At 40.8% G+C, this 18,660-nt stretch overlaps 1 protein-coding gene across 4 annotated transcripts in view; it reads left to right on the top strand.

Moving 5' to 3' along the window:
- Positions 1–1,043: 1,043 nt before the first annotated feature.
- LOC129189599 (dedicator of cytokinesis protein 2-like) overlaps positions 1,044–18,660 on the top strand; it is a 180,266-nt gene continuing 162,649 nt past the window's right edge. For 2 of the 4 annotated variants that reach the window (XM_054791432.1, XM_054791431.1), the window contains exons 1-3: positions 1,044–1,132; positions 9,743–9,869; positions 9,949–10,018. The gene's annotated coding sequence lies outside the window, so the exon portion shown is untranslated. Of the gene's footprint in view, positions 1,133–9,742; positions 9,870–9,948; positions 10,019–16,318; positions 16,428–18,660 lie in introns of those variants that run through there. The other 2 variants (XM_054791433.1, XM_054791434.1) reach the window with 2 other exon arrangements.

Below are 18,660 nucleotides of genomic sequence, written 5' to 3'. Positions count from 1 at the left end.
CTGCTAAAACATATGGACGCCCGTTTCCGCCACTGAAAGAATAAAAATATCCAGTCATAATAATGAGATAAAAAGTCGAAATTATGAGATACAAACTGCACAAGCGCCGAATGAGCCTTCATCACGTGGCAATCGGCACTTGCGCAGTTTGTATCTCAGAATTTCGATTTTTTTAATCTCATAATTATGACTTTCCTATCTCTTAATTGAGACTTTTTTATTTCATAATTTCGATTTTTTAAATCTCATAATTATGACTTTCCTATCTCTTAATTATCACTTTTTATTTCATCATTTCGACTTTGTATCTCATAATTATGACTTACCATTGGGATATTTTTTTTTTCATTGGCGGAAATGGACTTCCATAGGGTTCCTAAGGTACTGAAGAAAACAATGACATCTTATCTTTTGTGTTATAGGTGACAAAGCAAATAGTTATTACTGTAATGTACAATAAGATATCTAATAAATAATGATTCAAGAATTTTGTGTAATAAAATTACACAAAGCATATTTTAAAGGGGATTTTAAGTCTAAATAATAATAGAAACAAGAATTTAGAGTTAAAATCCCCTTTAAAATATGCTGTTGGAGCCCAAGAACTAAAGAAATGATACAAACAACATCTGAGTCTCACCCGTGCAGACAAATGGAGAAAATGTTTGTTTTTTAGTGGAGAGAGGTAAAGACATTTTGAGACATAACAGAATATGTTGGTTTGAATAAACTTGATTTCATAAAAAAAAAACATATTTAGAATGCATGTGGACAGAGGGGAGTACGGTTTGCTAAGAAACAACATATTTTGGCGCAAATGACTAACGTCCAATATTTATATTTCTAAAATTGGCTTGTTCATCTGGGATAAAAGGCCGATCTGAATGAGTGACATATTGAGTGGCATGTCATTCGACAGCCAATAGAAATAATTTCCAAATTGGCCAATAGGCATTCACGTAATACAGCTCACCCGGAAAAAGTAGTCAAAGGAAGGAACTTACCTGTGTGTCTCATCATGGAAATACCTAATTGGCCGGAATCATTTCTGTGTAACACCACAGTAATGGCCGGCCTAACAACAACCAGCTTCATTGAAATGAAACAACGTTATGAACAGAAAAATAAAAAGGTAAGACAACAATCATAATCATTACTTTGTAATTTGTCATTTTTGCACTTTTGTTGCTTCTTGTCCAGAGAGTTTTAGCAATAGGAGGATTAATACTACGCGGCTAACTGTTAGCTTTCAAGCTAGGTTAAGTTTGTCGTGGAAGTCTTACGTTTTTATGGCGTTTGTATTCTATTTATGATTTGTATTTGTCTTCTGTTGTCCTTCAAATTATTTTTATGATCTTTGAGATGACGTTAATCGCGTTATGTAGATGTATACGGCGTGTATAGTGACGATGACTATCGATTCAGATAGCCTTACAGATGTTGCAAACACCATACCGGGGTACTTCGGGTATAACCGTGCATGCATACAAACAAAGTAGGTCTCATGCACTGTAATGTCAATTCTAGGCGTTTATAATGGAGTGTAAAAGCAACAGAAGTAGCCAATATTTTTATTTAACAAACGCATTAATACTGAGTATAGATTTTGTTTAATCGTAAGTGTTGGTCAAAGTTTTGTCTTTATTTGACGTTAAATGTAAAGCAAGTGTAATTGTGTGAGATCATTGAACAGTTTATGATTAAATGTGGATGAATCCTGTTTACACTAATTTTTATAATAAGGTACACTGCACAATCTGATGCCATCTATAGCACTCTGCACTGCACTGCAGTTTACAGAGAGCTGTTTGGAATCTGTCACTTTGCCAAATAAGGTAACCACAAATTAGAAACAGCTTTCCGGTATGATTCAATGCAGGTGTACAATCACAAGAATAAACCTGTTGTTAAAGTACTACCCCTATGACAATGTTAAAGCTGAACATTATATATTTTCCAAATGCACAGCTCTTGTATTGGAGATCATTAAGTTAACTTTAGTGATTTGATGTCAAGTTACAAACATCACAGTCAGGAGATGATTTAATCTACATTTGTAGGCTTACAGAATCCACGCCAGTGGCTTTACATGTGCTTAATTGTGCACAGGACACATTGAAGGCCATTAAGTGTCTATTTAAAAGCAGAGGACTATAGCCAGCATACCCATTGAGCTTGGCAGAATGCTCCAATGCGTCCACTCTTTGCCGTGTGCCTGCACATTAAATGAGCTGACAAGGCACGGCCATAGGCTACGTCAGATAAAGTGCAGGGGCCTCATGGAAGCTCCTGTAGCCCTCGCGTTCAATAGAACAGGGCTCCCAAATTGGCCCAATCTAATCACATTTTCAACAACTTGTCTCCAGGATAGACTAATGTGTGAGCGGCTTAGCTGCAGCAGGGGTGCTTTTTAGATCATCACATTACTTCACTCTATAGTGCTCAGTTATTGACGAGTGGGTTTGTTTATTTGGTGGCTTTCTATCAAGATTTGTCCGCTTGATGCAGTTTTAATATGTGAAGTACAGCATCTGACCACAACACATGATAATAACAGCACACTCATTCCCAAATTAAGTGTTTTTCTTTAATGGACACTGTCAAGAAGGCATTCATTTAACAATATATTTATTATTGGGTTGAAGTGATTGTGTTGTAGAAGTGCACTGCATCATTCAGAGAGGTGTTCCCTCTACTACTTGCTACTATACTATGCTGTCAAGTGTAGTTCTAAAAACAAAACAATTCTTTACAATGTATTCATTTAATGAATGTTGTGTGTCATACACAGTAATGCACATCGTTAAAAAAAGAGAGGTGCACGCTATTTAAACAATGTTTTGTCAGATGTAATTGACATTATGATAAAACAAAATGAGTCAAGTGCAGTTTTAGGGATTTTTGCATACTAAAATGCACTATTAGTGCAAGCATTCGGTAATGTTTAAAGAAGCATCTTCCTCGCTATAATATTCAGTCTAGTCCAGCAATATGAGCTGGGACGAGGCCCGGGGTGTTTGTTTGGCAATATGGACAGACTGAGTGAGTGTTGGCCGCCTCAAGCCGCCATATGTGAGCTCACCAGTGGCTTTTGATGGGGGGAATTGGCCTGTTAAAAGCTGTCATCCCATTTGTTTTTATGTTTCTCACTCGGTGACATTCGCAAAACAATTCCCCTCAAATAGTTGCATGGAATAAAAATGAGATCTAATAATGCCGTATATCAGGGTATTTGAAGCTTCTGTTTAAATTTTAAATCAGGAATTACTCTGAATGAAAGTGAATGGTGATGAAATGTGTGATGAAAATGATAAATTAGAGCATTTAGCCATGAGTGCTTTATTAAGGGGGAGGTAAAACCTGCACAAAGCCTGCTTTGCACCCACAGTTTGATGATGATAGTAATCCGTTGTAATCTGCAGGATTATGGGAGATTATGGCACATTAGTTGACACCCCAACGCCGTGAAACCGCATGCATCCTGCTAAGAGTTAAGAATCAATTGTTATGTGTTCACCGACTTTATAGGCGTTTTATTTGCATAAATATAAATTAAAATGGCAGTTTGGGATGCAGCCAGAAAGGGGGAGGTCAAGATATTAAACACATTATGTCTCTTTTGACATGTAGCAATTAAAGCACCCATCAATCCTCCTATTTTCTTCACAGGCAATATGCAAGCTGACACCATGACGCCAACAGTCCCAAAAAGAAACGACAACAAAAGAGTGAAAGAGTGCGATTTGTTTGAGAAATTACCACTTGATCTGCATAATCGGGGTCTGCATGGGCTGCAGCTCGGTACCCGGGGGCTGCGTTTTTATTGCTTGTCTCCTCAATGTTATCAATTTCTCCAGCGTGCCTCACTCTCCTTTTTTTTTATATTTTATTCTTTTAAGGCGGGAGGGGGGGCGGTGGCTAGGCTGCTGCTTGTGAATAATGAATGACATGCTTTTATTTTGTCGCTAAAGTGCCCGTGATGTTAGAATATGAAAAGGCAGCGGTAAGTAATAGTGCATTTAAAGGGGATGTAGTGTATTATTATGATGTAAAGGAGAAGCGGAGAGTGAGATGAGACCGCGGCAGAAAGAGAGAGATTGTTTTATTACAATAAGAGGAGATGAGTTTGCCTCGCAGCCAAACGGGGGAGCAGTTAATGAAACTTTACCGCAGCTAACGATTTCCCCTCCCTCGCTCTTAAAACCGCCCTTATGAAATATTTAAACTATTTAATATAGGTAGTATTAAGCCGAAAGACAGTGCATGGCATGGGCCATCTGACAACATTTACAAGGCTGATGATTTCTTTTTTTTTTTTTTTTCTTTAAGTGGAGTAAACAAAGCTTTACGGCCCAAGCAGCATAGAGGGAAAAGTCTTGTAATAAATCACATCACATTGAGTGCAATAAAGCCACAATGTGTTTTACTGTTGCAAGGACTTGATTTAGTCCAATTTACACGTCCCCCCCCCACCCTGTGCATGCATGAAGACACAGCGTGGAGTTACATCCTCTCAAGAGTGAGAGGGAGTGGGACACGTCCAAGGTGTAGTGTTTCATATTGACATGCTCAGTGGGATTGTTGCATGAGATGAGAGATATGGATCCCCCGTTAGGGACCATGCAGGCCGGGACCATCAACAGCAGCATCATCCTTTGAACCCTGCGTGGAAACTATTTATCTCTGTGAAAGCACATGCAATTGAAATGTCACATGGAAATACCAATTAATGAGGAAACCAACACACAGGGTTCATTAGGTACACCTGCAAGAAGGGCAATCAAAGAGCCTGACAATTATTGCTTTTAAAGTTAAGAGCGACATGTTTATAGAGCAGGGGTGTCCAAACCTTTTCCACTGCCGGACATGTACTGAAAAATGAAAGGACGCAAGGGCCACTTTGATATTTGGTAAGGCAACACATGTACAGGTGCATGTAGATACTGTATGCTAAGATGTTTTTTATTATGAGTATGAACTTCGCTCTGTGCTCTTTTTCCCCCTGTTTTAGCTGTTGTATTTTTAAATTCTCCAAATATTTAAACTTTCTACTTGCATGATCTTTGTACATTTTCTTCTCGTAATATTATAACTTTATTCCCATAATATTCTACCTTTTTCTCCAACCTAATTTTCCAAAAATGACAACTTAATTTTGTTTTGTTTGTCATACTACAACTTTTTCTTTAATATTTCAACTCTATGCTATTAAAATAACATAATTTTTCCTCATGATATTACGAGTTTGTTCTTTTTTTTCCCCTCATTACAACATGGCTTTTTTCTCTTTCTCTTAATATTTTGACTTGATTCTTTTAAAATTACAGCTGTTTTTTTTTTTTTTTCCATTTCAGATTTTTTTTTTTTTTTTTTTTTTTACATTTTCCAGCTATTTCAACTTTCTTCTTGGAATTTTTCTTCTCATAATATTTTGATTTTATTCTCATTAGGGATGTCCCAATCCGATCTTCAGGATCGCGATCGCGTGCCGATCCGCTGTATTTTTGAATATCGGATAGTATCGGCTTCCACCACGAGATCGGGCCGATCCGTTTGCCGTATCGCGTTCGTAACTCTGAGCCACACTCCAACATGGTACAGTAGGTGCTGTAATGCGCCTCAAAGCTGGTTGCCACTCGACCCGTGCCACCCGCAAGAAGAAGAAAACATAACACCGCCATGCAGACTTGTCCGTGGTGTACCGTGGTGAAGTTAGTTTCACGTTGGATATTCGGCTCCATAGCTACAGCGGTAGTTCCCTCTCGCTGTGCCCGGACAGCTACGTCATGGTGTAACGAGCTCGCACGGGAAGTGCCACTCTGACCACCAGTTGCTTTTAATAGGGACCGCACAAACACTACTAAACATGTCGAAACGGAAACTCCTCTCTTACAAAGCGCGAATGGCAGCTAGCAGGGTTCACTTAGTTTAGCTAGTGCAGCTGTGTGTGTGCGCGACTCAGACTGGATGAGTATATTCTCAGTGTGTTGTGTTGTACCGCTTTAAGGTAAGGACCATTTTACGATGCCCACTGACGACGTGCAGGTTCTGAGTGAAAAAAGACGAGAGGCACGTTTATTCCTGCACCCGACCCATAACAACCGTCAACTGCCATTCTTAACACACACCACACATTCCAGCCTTCAAAATAAGAGAGCTCTTTGTCACATTTGTCTAATTGTGTGAACGAAAGGGTGTCATTAAAATATCGTGCATTAATAACGCAATTGGAATTACATCTGTGACTACATCTTTCTTAACCACAAGCACAAGCATTACAGTTTGTTGAAGATTTTCTAGCAATGTGTGCAGAGGCTGACAACCCGTTAGGAAAGCTAGCCAAGCTGCATCCATTTCTCATTTACTGGACAAAATGGTCCAATGATGTATTGCATCAGTAAAGGTAATGATTTTTGCATTTCATTCACTAACCCAAATAGCACACACTCTATGCTGGTAAAATACGTATAAAAAGTAAAAAAAGAAATTCTAAAAAATTAAAATGGAAAAAAACGGAATTTGGGAAAAAATAAAAACGGATTTCATAGGGTGATGTTAAAAAAAGAGATGTTAAAAAAACAAAGTCATGTATTCAAAATCACATCACAAATTGATCTATAACCATGTCAAATGATTAGTCCTACCCTAAAAGTATTTTGCACACCCATTTTTTCGGATTTTATCTTTTACTGGATGGACTTTTATTGGATTAGGGACCTGATTGATGGAAGTTTGTTACAAAAGCCAACCAATAATGTTGGTCATGCTGTGGAATAAAAAAAGTGAATTCAGCAATACTTTGTTTCATTATGTTTCATGCTTTGAAGCTCTATTTTCATTACAATATTCAATCCCACAATTTCATGTTTGGAAGAAAAGCTCATTATTGATCGGTATCGGATCGGCAAGACTATAAAAAAAAATTGGATTGGAAGCCAAAATATTCTCATTGTATTATAGCTTTTTCCCTCAGCCTAATTTTTCAAAAATTACAACTTAATTTTGTTTTGTTTCTCATAATATCTTCTTCTATTAAATCTTTTTCTTTTAATATTTCAACTTTATGCCACTAAAATGTCGTTATTTTTATACATGTCATTATTGCGCTGTTGATGTAAAATTATGACTTGTTGGATTACAACTTTTTTCCTTAATATTTTGACTTTATTCTCGTAAAACTACTGCAGTTGTTCCCATTTTTTCCCCATTTTTCATTTTTTTTTTAGTTTTCCTGTTAAATTATATTTTTAGTATTTGCTGCGGGCCGCAAATGGCCCTGGGGCCACGCTTTGGCGACCCCCGTTATGGCGTTTGTAGTTTAGCTTAGTCTTGCTGTATAGTAGACTAGTTGTGGGGTCATTGGACAAGGTTTCATACGCGGTGCTCTCTGGTCACAAAATTAGGTACACCTGAATCTTTTGAAAAGACCCCAGAGCTGTATCAAATTTTTCTGTTTCTGCAATTTAGGTAGGCTGTACTTCAATAAATTAGTGAAATATTAGAAACATATCACAGCATCATACATTGTCATTGCATACAGCTAACTATGACCACAATATTGAACATCTCATATTCTGACAAGAATGTGCAGGTGTACCTAATGATGTGGGCATTTGTAGATAATTTTATCTACTTCTCTGTCATCATTGTCCATCTGTCCATCCACGTTCTATACTGCTTGTCCTCATTAGGGCCACGGGTGAGCTGGAGCCTATCCCAGCTGACACCCTAGGCTGGGCACCAGTCAGTCACAGTGTAGGCATTAAGAAAAACAGGCGTTCACACTGTCAACCTCATTAAAAACTTGCAGTTGTCTCGTATCTTTTGTGCCGGTGTACCTAATGCTGTGGCCGTAGGGGAGACTGTTCCAGTGTCATTTCATATGCAATGAAAGTAGTTGCATCACTAAAATGTAGAATACTGCACTCTGGAAGACAACAACAACAAAAAAACATTTAGCATAATGGCCTTGCAAACAAATCAGTTAAAGGGTATCATTTAACCACAAAAGGATGCGCAGATACGCTCATGTGGGACATGGAACAGTACGCTTTGGCCGTGTGTGTGTGTGAGGGGCACGGAGCATGTTAGGCCTGTCTGATGGTTGAATGCATGGCTGCCTCTTCACGCTGGTTAAGCTAAAGGATGGGGAGGAAGAGAGAGATGGAAGGATGTAACCACACTGGTCAGAATTACAGGGACGGCCGGGGAGAGCAGAGCACACTGTAGATGAGCACGGACGGTCATGTGAGAGAAAGCAATAAAGAGCAGCATTTTAGGCCTGATGATAATTGAGCGCATATTTGGGCCAGCAGGCTCTTGTATTCTTTGCATGCGAGTTGAAGTTTCTCTTGTTTTTGGCAATATAGGATTAAATGGGATACCCTTTAAGCTGGATCCACAGGAGAGAAGATGACTGATGTTATTAATTAATGCCCGGTCTCGCTGTAATGACCTTTGAGTGATTTGTATGTGTGTGAGAGTGTGTTGTTAAGAGCAGCTGAGCTGTCTCGAACGCCCCTGGTCTGGTGCTAATGTGCTAATTCATTAATGCTTGTAGTCAAGTCGCATTGTGTCAGAGCCACGCTCCTCTTTTCTCTGTCTGTGCTCTCTCCGCTTCATAAAAGCCGATTATCCCGCGCGTCGCCACCGTTCCACCAATTCTCTGCTGCCTCTTGACCTCCTCACCCCTCCTGTTGCCTGCCCACGGGGCGCTCATGCAGGGGAGGAGGGAGGGAGTGAGGCAGGCAGGGGAGTTTGCAGAGGACCAGCTGCCACCAGCCATAGTGCTCTGGTGTCTGGCAGGGAGAGCTGTACTTCAGCCTCCTGCTTTGCTGGGCCTTCTGGACCCTCAGGGGTTTGCAGGGCTGGGGGTGGACTGGGGGCGCCAGCCTCATGCCACCCGCCCCACCTGTCTTGCTCCAGGCGTAAGAGTGTGACTGATTGGGGACACGCACGTTAACTGAAATGTACATAATCACAGCACACACACCTCTCAGCAATGTCGTTTTGTGACTTTAAAGGGAATGCATTTACTGTACACTGTATGTGGAAAAAATATTTAAAGTTGAAATTATTGACAGTTTAACAATGCATGAGTGTACAGGAGGTCCTCAGCCTATGTACGAGTTCCGTAGTCATGTATGTATACACTCGCACGGTGCACATGGACCACATGAAGGACATATAAATACAGTAATGAAAAGATCAAATACAAGATTTAAATAAACTGTCATACAAAGAACTTATTGTATCCCTGTGGTTGTCTTGCACACTGGAACGGGCGTTGCAAATCAAGGAGAGATCCTTTCACAAGTTCAAAGATACCATTTTTAAACGCAGTGATGGTTGCGGTGTTTGAGTGGCTTCGGACAAGGCATGCAGGCAGTACTGATCGATGTTTATCCACTTTCTGAGCATTTTAAATGTCTAATTTCATTGGGGTGTCACAAGACATCCAACTCACGAGACGAACTGATGCAAGAGATTGGGTCCGCAAGAACGAGATGAGATTTTAACATTTTAAGAAAAGTACAATGAAAAAATGACTGGACAAACTAACTTTTTTATTTAACCAAGTCACAAAACAATGCAGGTGTGTTTTGAAATGTTTATTGTTTCACAAATTGACACTTAACAATATAATATTGTCAATATTTTTTAGACTGTTATAATAATAATAATAATAATAATAATAATAATAATAATAATAATAATCCATCCATTTTCCATTTTCTACTAGGGTCCACACAGAGATGCCCAACGGAGATTTGAAGATGCGAGTGTCTTCGTCACATTCACATGAACGCACAGGCGACAGTGCTCAGGGATACGCCGGGAGACAGATATGACGCAGAGCATTTTGTGAGGTTTGAGTTTTTGAGAAGGCATTTTTGTGATGCAAATGTTTGGATCTTTTGAATGCATATTGTTTTTTTTTGTCCCCAGCAACTAAGTGGAACTCCGTTCTTCATCGCAGAAATCTGACCAGAACTGGACTTGGGAGACCGAGTGTGGGGTAAGTCTCTGTTATTGGGCTACAATGCTGATGGAGATGTCATACAACTTCATGTCAACTTCATATCCCTTTAAGCACTAAATGTGCGGCTCCAAGAAGCCTTGCAGACTACCACGTCTACATTACTGCTACTACTTTTATCATTCATATTATCCATACTGTAGTTCAATCTGATTTTGGTTTATGGCTGCCCTGTTCTCGCGAGACACATTTTCTCCAAACGAGAAATCTCGTCACGTTTTAATCTCGTTAACATTCACTTTCGTTTTCCTTGACGCACTGCGATCTGAAGAGTCTGCCTCACGCCTGGGAGACCAAGGGAAAAAAGTGTACTACAAAGGATTATTGTGACGTCCGTCCTCAGTGTAGCGGCGCCCAAGGTCGTATCCTTCTGCCTACGGATTCTTCCGCAATGCGCACATAACTAGCTCTCTTTTTGTTTTTGCACAGTATTAGTGATGAGAGTGTGAATGTAAACACAAAATGTAACATGAGGAACACATGTATTTCTGTGCTTATTCAAACTACATTAAAAAAAGAAAATCATTTTATCATTGCAAATTTATTTCCAGCATTTCTAAACAAAAAACATCCACGAGGAACGCTCCACGAATCTGCTCACTGCCCCTAGAGGGCGCTTCAGCATGGTGCTGTATCTATCTGGGATTACTGTGAGATGCCTTCATCTAATAAGAAGCACTTAAATCCTGAATGATTTTTGTCTGCACTCACACACAAGTACAGAAGACAATAAATTGTATGTATTATATTCTACTCTTTTATTTAATAAACTAATGTTTGCTTTGAGATGTACAACTTTTGTTGTGCTGTCAGAAGTTGAATTAAGACATTTTAAATTAAGATGAATTAAAAATGAAATATGGGTTGTAATGGAGAACTGCAAAATCAAGCATTATTATTATTATTATTATTATTTTAAATGTAGTTTATTTCCAAAAGATTTTTTAATTATACTTACCTTTTTTAAGAGTGAGACCCAATGTTTGTTTTGATGTATAATCTAAGTTGTGCACTCTGAGAAGTTCAACACAAATCCATTTTAAGAGAGCACTACAAAAGCACACATGGAAAAAATGCTATATATATATATTTTTAAAGTAAATTGTATTATGATTCTTTATTTATTACACTTCTTTTGACATTTAGTAATAACAAGCTGCATTAAATTAGTAGATGTGTTAATTGGGCACAGAAAAAAGCTTGCATTTGTAACTAAATTTTTGTAACTTTATTGCATTTAATCTATTAAGCACTTCACTTTTTTTACTCTGGTAAAACCAATTCTTGTTTTGACATATACAGTAGTTGTGAAGTATACAATTTTAGTTCTTCAAAAAGAAAAAACTAAGAAGAGAGCACTCGACAAGCACGCACCTTATTTGACTTTTTTACTCTCATCTCATTTTTTTTTTATATAATTTGTCTGCCAGAACCAATTATTGTTGAATTTTAATTTTGCAGTCCATACAAGTTGCGTTAAAAATCGTAAGTTTTGAATAGAGCACTTGTAAAGCACCAAGGGAGTACATGTTTTTTTTTTATGTAGCTCCAAACACACACACACACACACACACACACACACACACACAGAGGCACTTTGCTGTGAGGCGTGAAAGAGCGAGAGCTAAGTGAGGCCACTCCGGAGCACTATTGTCTATATTGATTTCCCATTATCAGTGCTCACTCCCAGTGGAGTCATTAGTGGGGGGATCAAACAGACAGACAGAGAAGGAGACTAATACCAGTCACTTACACCAGCATGGGGAGATCACCTTACCTCCCTGAGGGTAGGAAGGCCAGAGAGGAGCAGAGGAAACGAAGGGAAAAGAGGATGGATGGGGAGGAGGTGGGGGGCTGCAGGGGACGCACGAGTGCAATGGGTGAACAGATGGAGACGGCAGAGAGGAAGAGGAAGGGGGTGTGGTTTCACAGTGGAACGTTTGAGTGGAAGATGCTCTTTGATCACTTTATTTGAGTCTTCCCAAATGTCTGGCCTATCTTTCTCATTCCCCCCTCGAAAACCTCTCACATTCACATCACCGAGGCGCCTTCCTCTTCCAGTCCCAAACTGTCAATATTTTTGGGGGTAAGGATGCAATGATGAATGGTTTTCATGAGGTTGTCTGCACACCAGAGAGAATGAGTGGAATATGAAATGCGAGATGCTCATTGTGGCGCCATGCTTCATTTCTCTGTGGAGTCAATGAATTTGTACTTTGAATCAGCTCCATCCATCTTATTCGTGTCCGCCTGTGGGCGAGCCTCTGCGGTAGTGGTCAAGCTTTTAACACACACACACACACACACACACACACACACACACACATATGCACACACATGACTCAGACGGGGGTGACCCTGGTCTGACCCCCTGCTGACCTCCAATCTGTTCCCCAACCTCACACCATGAGAGTCCGGGGCACTCCAGGATGGGCGCACACACTCCCACAGACACACACACTGGCATACTGTATCGTCCAATGTGTGATGTGACGGATATCTCCTCAGACAGTGCCGTGTGTGTGGGCAACGTGCATGCAGACAGTGTGTATATCTTAGTGTGTGTGGTGCCGTACCCTCTGCCCCCTCCCACTGGTGTTAATTGATTCTTGGTGATCTTTGCTGATTGGTGTGAGGACCCCCAGAGGCGGGCCTACTCTCTCCACCCCCCTCTCATTTGTGTGACACCTTTACACACATGCATGCATTCGGTGAGGTACACACTACACAAATATACAATCTATGGTATATCTCTATTGGTCTGTGTGTGTGCGTATTCATGCAACACACACACACACACACACACACACACACACGCACACACACACATATGTCTTTGAGGGGGATTTCACACCCTGGTAAAGAGGAAGCTGGCTCGCTGACATGAACAGATTGCAGATCGTGAGATGTTTCATAGGGGGAAAAAAAGAGTGTCTTTGAGGTGTGTGATGAGCAATATAGGTGTGTGTAGGTGTGTGTGTGGGGGTAGTGGGAAGGAGCCAGAAAGACAGTAAGAGAGATGAATCTCCGCTTATTAATTTCCAGCCGCGGCCCCTCGGTGAGATGTTAATACAAGGCTGATTGTGGCTAATTTGTTATTAATTGCCATCAGCGTGTACACAGTGGCCAGTAATGTGGCTAATTTGTTTAAATGAATTTGGTTATCTGCGCCATTTTAATTGCTGCAGGTGGGCACACACACACACACACACACACACACACACACGAGCACACACACTGATGCTTTTGTTTGCAGCAAGACATTTTACAGGTAAATAGCATTGCATGGAGTATACCACATTTAACATACGCGGGTCATTCCATTAGGTACACTTGCATTCTTTATTCAACCTTTCTCAAAGTTCAGTGACTTTAAGTGCACGTATGATTTATACGTCTGTGTCCAATGATATGAATACAGAGGTATCTTATAACGTAACAACAGGATTAATCCATATAATAAGGTGAAATAATGTACTTACAGTATAATTTGGTTCTTGATGAAAATTGTTGGAAAAATGTTGCATGTGCGATAATGTGCAAAACAAACTGTTGTATTACAGTATAGCCTTTGGTACGTTGATGGCCAACTGTCTTGACTCTGTACCATTGTGTGGACGTAGGGGGCGGTGCCTCTGGATTGGCAGACCGGGGTGGTGGTCACCCTTTTTAAGACATGGGGGCTGTGTTCTAACTATCGTGGGATCACACTCCTTAGCCTTCCTGGTAATGTCTATTCAGGGGTCCTGGAGAGGAAGGTTCGCCGGATAGTTGAATCTCAGATTCAGGAGGAACAGTGTGGTTTTTGTTGTGGTCGTGGAACTGTGGACCAACTCTACACCCTCTGCAGGGTCCTTGAGGGTGTATGGGAGTTTGCCCAACCAGTTTACATGTGTTTTGTGGTATTTGGAGAAGGCATTTGACCGTGTTTTTTAGGCCTGTCACGATAATCAATAAATGAATTAACCGCTCGATAATTTTGCCAGCCTTGATATATTGACATTTGCATGCGTTTTCCTCCTCTCTCTCTACCAAACAGGCTGGATGACGAGAGCATTCACTCCGTGTATCTGTCTCAACACCTGGGCGATGAACAAAGGATCTATCGATCTATCAGAATGAATGGCGTGAGTGAACCCTCCTGTCAGCCATTCAGTCTCAGTGGGGAGAGGCGGGGCGCTAGCGAGTGTGCACTCCCTAGCTGTGTGTGTCTTGTGCTACACAAATGAATACTGTCTTTGTGCCTGTTGTGTATAAATCACGATCTGATGTCAATTTCAGCCTGTTTGCGCACAACCATTTTGTGACGTGAAAAAGTTTGACAAAGACAACTAAATTAATCATCTAAAACGGTGGAACTTATGTTTCAGCTGCCCTGATTCTCAAAGTATAACCTCATTGTGCACCAAATGCACCAAAACATGTACTTTGGCCAAACTCGGACAAAACATTACACTTCATTAAACATAAATGGCGTATTACACTCACAATGTAACGAAAGTGACACTGATCCAAAATCAGACATATGGCATAGTGTCCATGATACGTGTTTTGTTACAATTTTCTACTCAGCTATTTTTTTCAATACACTTTGGGGGGCTATTGCTTTACATCATGCAGAACACAGCGCTGTGAGTTAATAAAATCAAAAATAGAAACATTTTAGCTCACTAATCAGTAGCTGCTCATTTCTAGCAGACAATACTGCTTAATGGAACAAGGAATTGCGTGTCTCACTCACGCAGTTGAGAACGTGTTCCACTACAGAAGGTGTCTTCATTTTACTTTGAACACTGCAAAAACTCTATATCTGTATTATTTGTCTTATTTCTACTCGGCCTGTCTAAGTTTAAGATTTATTAATGCACAGCCATCAACATCATCTAATATGTAATTTAGTCTTAGTAAAGTCAGCATTATTTCTTTCCTTTTCCAGTAGATAGTTGAAGTCTGGGATTTGATGGATAAATTAATCTAAAAAAGCACCATAATGTAGTCGGTTAGACCCAAGAATATGCAGTTTGTTCCGATGCATAATATAAATTTAAGAAAAAAAACTGTTGAATACGGTATCTAAACAATTAAACCAATTGGGCGTTCATTAGCTGGTGAAATATTTTATTTTCCTGTGTATTTATAATTACATTTTAACAAAACCAAAATAGTTTTTTTCCGATTACTCAACAAAAATTTCAGTAGAATACTCGATTACTAAAATATTCGATAGCTGTAGCCCTAATCTGCAGTCATTTTTAGGACAATTATCGTCCAACAAAATTTGTTATTGTGACAGGCCTAGTTTTCCTTGAAGAATCCTGTGGGGACCAGACCACCTAATTCAGGTTGTTTGCTAATTCAGAGGTTTGTTTGCAATGTCGGCAATAAGTTGGACTCCTTTCCAGTGAGAGCCAGACTCCGCCAGGGCTGCCCTTTGTCACCGATTCTGTTCATGACTTTTTTTTACTTCCATTACTTGTTGTGGGGATCTGATTTGGTGGCACCAGGAAGAATTTCTACTTTTTATCTTTTATCTTATCCGTTTATCAGAAAAGCAAAATGTTCCCAAACGGAAGACTTAAATGGCCGAAGAGGGTTTTTATGCTCTGACTTCTCCTTGGCACTGTCGCTAGCCATGACTCCCGCTAGCCAAATGCTGGACTGAACTGTATTTGTTGAGTAGACACCATCCATCCATTTTCTATACCGCTTCTTCCTCATTAGGTTCGCGGGGGCATGCTGGAGCCTATCCCAGCTGACTTCGGGCGACAGGCGGGGTACACCCTGGACTGGTCGCCAGCCAATCGCAGGGCACATATAGACAAACAACCATTCACACTCACATTCATACGTATGGACAATTTAGAGTCGCCAATTAACCTCACTTGCATGTTTTTGGAATGTGGGAGGAAGCCGGAGTACCCGGAGAAAACCCACGCGCACACAGGGAGAACATGCAAACTCCACACAGAAATGCCCCAAGGGAGAATCGAACCAAGGTCTTCCCGATCTCCAGGCTGTTACTGTGTTCTAACCACTAGACCACCGTGCGGCCTGAGTAGACACGCGATTAAAAATTACTAGAGGTGTCACAAGACACTCAGTTTACGAAACGAGATGATACACGAGATTGGGTCTACGGGAATGAGATGATGACATTTTGTACTTTTCTTATAAGTAATGTTAATGAAAAATTACATGACAATGTGTTGCAATCTACTAATTTCATTTCTTCGACTCTTTGCTACTCTGACACTCCCGACTCCAACCACTGAGAAAGAGAGAATATATGACAAAAGGGCTCGCTCCGTTCATGCCGTTGTTCTATGGAACTAAGGCGCCAAGGTGCTGAAACCAATGCAGAGTGAAACGTCTTCCTGCTTGTTTGGAGGTGAGAGATGAGGAAAACAGACACGCATGCACATAGCAATATACTGTATTTGCACCTGCAAAATTTAGTTCATTTTTCTTTGTGTGATTAATTTTTTTTTCTGAACAAGAAATCTTGTCACATTTTAATCTCATGAGATCTTGTGACACGGGATCTTGTAACACTCCTATAAATTATATTTCCCATCCCTCACTTAATGTGTACTGTGTGGGAAATCACTACACTTTTCTACCATACCAAATGTTCTGTACCAAAAAGTACTTAACTGCCTTCCAGAATGTTTTGATCTGCACTTTGGACACCGCTGGCGTAGTAGTTGGACCCTCCAGCAAAAGCTAAGACACAAAAGTCTACTTGTGCAACTGAGCAATTCTTTGCCCTTTTAATAATAATAATAATAATAACTGTATTCATCAGCTTTATTACGCCTCCCACTGCCGTGTTTACATGTCCACACAGAAAGGACAGTTAACTCCATGCCTTTTGTTTGAGTGTTTATGGCCTCCGTAAGCGGCGTCAAAGACCACAGAGGAACCAGAATATACACAATCCAAATCCCGCTATAAAAGAGGAGATACCCTCTGGGCAGCCATAGCTCATAGTTGGCCTGATTTAGTGGCAGCCATGGAATCTGGGCTTGAATAAAGACAGAGCGAGAGCACGGGAGAGAGAGGGAACCATAGCTCCCTGTGTGATAAATAGCCCCGGCTCCTTCTATTACATTAGCCGTCCGGGCCGATAGATTGCGAGCCCAATAGACCCGGACGTATGCGATTGGTTTCTCATATAAAAGTTGCATATTAAATTCCTTCACAGGACTGTGTCCCCCAAGCAGGAAGGAGGGAAGAGTTGGGAAAGAAAGATGGAAAGGAAGAAAAGGCAGTTTTTGCAAGAAAGAATCGATGATGGCGGGGTTGCATGCTAGAAAAGACAAATCGTGATGTCATGTCTTTAATAAGTTCATGGATATTGGGTGAAGAGTGCTACTCTCCATCCATTTAATCAGTATTGCTTCCCAATGAAGATTTCTCACTTTTACTCCCTCTCTCCTCCCCATCTCTGCGTCAGCTGCTCTCATATGCTAACAGCCCCTCTAATTGTTTCTGCAGCTCATTAGAATATGGACGCTTTAATAGTAATTAATCTGTCATTTGTCGACATGCAAACACGGGCCACTGAGGTTTACCCTGAGCCTTCTCAACATACACTCCTAATGCACTACAGTCAATAGAGTGTATACCCTGCTAATTTAGCTCATCACTGTTAATTGGTTGTTAAGTGCCTTTAATTACCAAGCAAGCAGGGGGATTTAGGTCGTCAGGAAAGAGAGGGGACAGCCGTGGTTGTCCTCCCCGCCTGCCTTAATGGCTTTTATATGAACTTTTGAAAAGTGGGATAAATGACTAAACACTGACCCGCTTCTGTTTGCTGTCTCGCCTTCCTTCCTTTCCGCTGTCCCTTCCTCCATCGCCGCCGCACTGTCTCTTTCTGTAGATATTAACTCATTAAGTTTTTTTCATTATTTTTAATAAAAGATGAGTTATGGCTTCAGCTTCACTGTGGCAACATCCCCCACCCCCCCACCACCACCCCTCCCTCCTCATCCTCATCCTCATCCTCATGCTCCCTGTCTCTCCCTCCTTCTTCATCCATTTACTCCTCCCTTCTGCTGCCCCCCTCCCCGTGCTTCTCCCCTCCCTCCTTGTCGGCCATATTGTGCCTCCGCCAAATCCGTTTGACCCCTGAACTGCAGCTTGTGACCCCCCGCGTGGCTGCTTCCAACCTTCTGTCCGTCTTCTTGGCTTTCTTCCCCCTTGACCACATCGATCAATCATCGCTATTCCTCATAGCTCTGAGAAGTGTTTAGATGGCATTCATAAGATTTATGATTCATGATGCACTTCTGTGTGTGTGTGTGTGTGTGTGTGTGTGTGTGTGAGAGAGAGAGATGAAGAAAAGAAAGAAAAAGAGAAAAGGAGGAGGGCTTGTCGATGACATGGTTGAATAATGACAATATTTATGATTGATCGCTTCTACTTGTGCGTGTGTTTGTGACTGCGAGGCTCGTTGCAATGTTGTTGTTGCACACACACACACACACAATTTGTTTTACGTTTAAGAAGCAATGATAAATGGTTTTCATGTAGGGTGCGAGCACTTGGTCGCTATAGTTCCCAAAAAATTGTCGCAGTTACGAGTGACCACCTGAGCGGCGCACGTGATTTAGTTGCTC

This window comes from Dunckerocampus dactyliophorus, chromosome 11, assembly GCF_027744805.1.
Source record: "Dunckerocampus dactyliophorus isolate RoL2022-P2 chromosome 11, RoL_Ddac_1.1, whole genome shotgun sequence".
NCBI classification, from domain to species: Eukaryota; Metazoa; Chordata; class Actinopteri; order Syngnathiformes; family Syngnathidae; genus Dunckerocampus; species Dunckerocampus dactyliophorus.
Note: the sequence above shows the minus strand (reverse complement) of the source record. Positions and strands in the feature narration are given on the sequence as shown.